Raw genomic sequence first — 5236 nt, forward strand, 5'->3', positions numbered from 1 at the left:
GCACTTACTCCTCATGTAGGATCTCTGTCGTTAATGTGTTGTACTATGTGAATTAATGGTATAACTAGTACTCAAACAGTACTTTATACTTTGTGTTTCTGTGTGGGTGCAAGCTGTTGAAATCTTTACTTAATATATACTAAATTGATCTTCTGTATATAAAGATAATTGAAAATGAATCTTGATGAAGAATGGGATGGGAGAGGAAGATGGGGTGGTTGTGGGTGGAAGGGTGGTTATGGGGGGAAAAAGCTGCTATAATTCAAACATTGTACTTTGGAAATTTATATTTATTAAATAAAAGTTAAAAAAAATGCTTGCTCCTGAAACTCATGTTTTTCTTAGCACCTATTTTTCAGTTTTAATCTGTTTTAGTGATGGCCTGTATCAGCACATATAATTTTTATTTTTTTTGTTTTCATCAAAATTGTAAAAGCACGTTTTCAAAACCTCAGATAGTTCTGGGGCCAGCACTGTGGGGCAGTGGGTTAACACCCTGGCCTGAAGCACCAGCATCTATATGGGTGCCGGTTCGAGACCCCACTGCTCTACTTCCAATCCAGCTCTCTGCCTGGGATAGCAGTAGAGATGGCCCAAATGGAGGCTTAAACCTCCTCACCACAGTACCCACCCCCTCTACAAACTTTCTGAAGTATTGTTATATACATAAACTTATGAAAAAAATTGTCCATTACCCATTTTAATATGAAAATTATGCAAAGAAAATATATATTCAACATGTAAGTTATATCTTAGAAACTGGTAACAGGTCTTGTTCAGAATTAGGGGAATGCAGAGGCTGAGAGATGGAAAAGAATGAAATCCTTTTTACTCCAGGGAATTTGAATTTTTTTAAAAGATTTTATTTATTTATTTGAGAGGTAGAGTTACAGACAGTGAGAGGGAGAGATAGAGAGAAAGGTCTTCCTTCTGTTGGTTCACTGCCTAAATGGCCACAACAGCTGGAGCTGTGCTGCTTGGAAGCCAGGAGCCAGGTGCTTCTTCCTGGTCTCCTATGCAGGGTGCAGGAGCCGAAGGTCTTGGGCCATCTTCTACTGCTTTCTCAAGCCACAGTAGAGAGCTGGACTGGAAGAGGAGCAGCTGGGACTATAATGGGTGCCCATAAGGGATGCCAGCGCTGCAGGTGGAGGATTAACCTACTGTGCCATGGTGCCGGCCCTGGAATTTTGATTTTTTAAATGATATAACTGTATTCTGCTAATGTCCATTAAAAACAGGACAAAAAACTTTTATTTTTAACATTGGGAAACCAAAGCAAAGAAGGAGTAGAGCTATTGAGGTGAGAATGCACAGTAGTTTGGGCAACTGTGAGATTGTGACCTTCATTCTGAAATGATCTGTGACTAAAGAAGAAAACAGGCCTGGTCTCCAAGCTGGTCTCCAAGCTGGAAATAAAGGCTAATAACTGAGCCAAGTAATTTAGAGGTTGTTCAAAATTTCCACTAATTTGGTAGTAAAGTACCTGAGATATTACCTGGCCTCTATGAGTGCCATTTCACCTAATGACTACATTGAAGGGACTACAGTGAAGGAGAGTCTAATGACTTTCTAGAATCTACTGTTTCTAGCAGTCTGCAAATCTGGCTATGACCAAGCTCTCCTATGGTGTCTTAAAAATATGTGCTGTGTGGTCCTTCCTTGGAATTAAGAATTAGAATTTCCAGTGCTGAGATCCAAAAACCACTGGCTTGCAATGTTTAAAAGGCAGGTAGCAATGGCAGGCAAGGAAAAGGGCTTGGCTTCACACCAGGAAAATTACGTGAAGAAAGTGAGACACCTGTTCTAAAATTGGATCCTTCTTCTCCCAAGAGCAGAATCTCTGAAGAGCTCTACTCTTATGATTGTTGTCATAAAATTCTGCTGAAAAAAATAATAACAGCTACCATTCACTGAGCACTCATTCTATTCCGTCAGTGTGTGAGGTGTTTTAGATCTATTTACTTTCATTCTCCCAACAGTGCAGTGAGAAAGTCACATCTGTTTTACAGATAAACATTGAAAGCTGAGAGAAGTGAGATGTGCCCAAAGTCAGGAGAGCAGGAGGTCCCTGTCGGAATTGCTCTGCTCCAATGCCTGTAAGATTCAGAGAATTCTGGGCTTGGAGCAAATGTCCGTCTCTAGAAAACTGATAGAGGGTGAACTTGGAGGAGTCAGAGGTCACGCAGGAGACTTTCTGACCCTACGCCCTGTCTCTAGGGCTGGTCTCTGCCAAAGGCTACGGTTGCCAGCTTCAGGCCTGTCCTGTCCTTTCTTAGACTGCAGGTCCGTGCTCACCTCTGCAGAATGCTTCTGTTTTCATATTGGTGGCTTTCCCTTACAGTGGCTGGCTTTTAGAGAAATGAGAACATTCGTTTTGGCCATAAGCATATGGTCATAGTTAAGAGATCTAAGTTATCACCCTACAGCCCCTTGACGCATAAGAAGAGAATTCTAGGATTAATCAGCTTAAAAAATTTGTGCCATATGTACTCAGCACTTCTGACATCCTTTCTCTTCACAGTCATCTGGAGATGTTCCTGTTTCTGCATCTCTATCTGCATCTCTCTTTTATCTCGATATATTCTATTCATCTCCTCACATAGTCTTTCACCATTTCCCAATTTGGCATAAACTCAGGCTATCGACCCCTTGTCCATAAGTTATCTCCGATTTTTAAAATCTTTCCTGAATCTTTTTCCCTACCTTTTTGTTTAGCTGAAACTTGGATTTCCACCGAGCACGGTGTTTTGCCTGCCAATTCTTTAGATAGAAGAAGCTCATTCTGCTACAAGCCTGAAACTTAGCATGGTACTTCCAAACAACTGTTCCACCACCTGTGCAGGAAACCTTGCTCCTTTTGAAGCCTATGACCCTCAGCTAAGCATCCTCCACCGTGCCAATGTGTCATTGCTGTTCTACGTTATTTATTATAGAAACCAGGGCTACTTTTTCTTCTCCACCTGAACTTTGTCCTAAGGTATTGTGCTATGAAATTTTAAATTTAAATAACACTCTTCATGACACATAACTTCACAGACTGTCTTGCTTTATCTGAAAACTTTGTCATACTGAATTCCAGTGTCATAAATTTAGTGTCTACTTTTTCTATCTGTTCAAATGGGAGTGTCAGAACTGCTGGAAATAAATTCTACAAATTCAAAGATTGTTATCACTCTGAATTCCCAGTCCCTAACCTCAATAATTGGGAGTCCTCGTGTGTTTTCCTTAGCCACCTCTATCTCCTCATCCTCATCCTGAGATATTTCAGGATTTTCCACTCTCAGCAAACTCTGACTACCAAGCTCCCAATCCATTACACTGCCTGTAGTTAACCTTGGAGAAACAGAAACCAGTTGCCCTCAGAGTTCTAGTTCCCATTAAACCAATGCTATAGATTTGTCTCTATCCACATCTATTATTTCCTCTTTCTCCTTCTCCAGTAAAATTGGGCATAAAGCCAGTATTTTCTACAGAATTTTTCTATTTTCCAAATCTGTGCTTTGGGTCCCATCTCCTTCCAACAGCTTGAGAACTGTAGTCTTAATTATTACACCTCCCTATTATATGTGTTTTTAATCCTCATTTTCTACACCTCATATGCATGTAAGCACATTTACTCCCTTTCCAACTTCAAAAAACGATACTAAGCCAGAAGGTCAAACTCCACACCCGCAGGGTGGGCAGGTGGCACAGTGGTGCAGTTCCTGCCCGGGAAGCCTTTGCTCCACATCAAAGTGTCTGCTCAAGCCCCGGACGCCCTAAAAAAGAAAAAAAATCTAATTCTGATGTTGATTACTAGAGGCAGAGAAGGGTGGGGGAGGAATAGAAAGAAGAAGCTTGGATTAAAAAAATAGGGAAAGTGAGGTGCGGTTCATTCATTGTGACAAATATACTAAGATGAGATGTCAATGCTAGAGGTACTATGTGGGGTATATGGTTGCTCTGTGTATTCCTACTTAATGATTTTTGTTTCATAAATTTGTGACTATCTTGAGATAAGGTGGCAGCACCCATGGCTGCAGCGGAGCCCCTGGCTTCTGGGGGTTCTTGGCTCCCAGTGTGTGTGCTGATGTTGGGGATGCCAGGATCTGGGAAAACTTTTGTACAGAGGCTCACAGGACTCCTGAATAGCCGAAGCTCTCTACCTTATATGATCAACCTGTGGCCAGCTGTGTGTGAAGTCCCCTTTTCTGCAAATATTGATATTCATGACACTGTGATTTATAAAGAAACCATGAAATAATAGGAACTTGGGTCCAACAGTGGCCTGGTGTCCTCACCTAATCTCTTTGCTACCAGATTAGATCAGGTGATGAAATTTATTGAGAAGTCCCATAGTATGTCTAAATATGTCTTGATTGACATTCTTGGACAGTGATCGCCTGGCCAGACCCTCAGACAATCATTACTGAAGTCCTGACACCCTCATTTCCAACAATTGTTATCTATGTAGAGGACACGTTATGAAGTACTGACCCAGCAACCTTTATGTCCAATGTGCTCTGTACCTGCAGCATCTTATACAGAACTCAGCTGCCTTTCATTGTGGTCGGGATTAAAACTGACATCACTGATCACATTTGGCAGTGGATTGGATGCAGGATTCTGAGGATTTTTAAGATGCTTTGAATCAAGAAACTACATATATCAGTATAACTTGTTCAATGAACCTGGTGCTGGATGAGTTTCACAGCTCACTCCAGGTGGTAGGTGTCTCTTCTAATCTGAGTTCTGGCTTAGATGAACTCTTGGTGCATATCATCAGTGTTGCAGAAGAATATGAAAGGGAGTAAGGTCCTGAACATGAGCTTCTGAAGAAATCACTGGCCAGTGAACAGAGCCAGCAGCAAAAAGAACAGCTGAAATGCTTTCAGAAAGATATGGGCTCTGTAGCCTTGGACACAGAAACTGCCAAAGACAGTCTGTCTCATGTGCTGAGCCCTTCTGCAGTGATTCTGACTTGAGGAACTTGAATGGAGAGGATGAGAAACTGACAGTGATGTTGATGACACTGACCCAGAGTTACAGAAGAAGTCATGAAGTGCCAGCATTTCAGAGGGTATGCAAAAATCACTGGCACAGTACAAACAGAGAAAAAACAAATAGGAGACTTTAGGGAATTTCATTTGTTTCTAGAAATCCAGAATTTTGGAACCCCAGATGGGGATTATTATGAAAGACAATTTACTTCACAGTAGTAGCGTTTCTCTTAGTAGGGTAATCTTAGGGTTCCGAT

The 5236-nt window shown here is 41.4% G+C and overlaps 1 pseudogene; it reads left to right on the plus strand.

Annotated features, from left to right (window-relative positions):
• The first annotated feature begins 334 nt into the window (after positions 1 to 334).
• LOC100337701 (GPN-loop GTPase 1 pseudogene) lies at positions 335 to 4973 on the plus strand (annotated as a pseudogene).
• The last annotated feature ends 263 nt before the right edge of the window (positions 4974 to 5236 follow it).

The sequence above is a fragment of the Oryctolagus cuniculus genome, chromosome 2 (genome assembly GCF_964237555.1).
Source record: "Oryctolagus cuniculus chromosome 2, mOryCun1.1, whole genome shotgun sequence".
NCBI lineage: Eukaryota > Metazoa > Chordata > Mammalia > Lagomorpha > Leporidae > Oryctolagus > Oryctolagus cuniculus.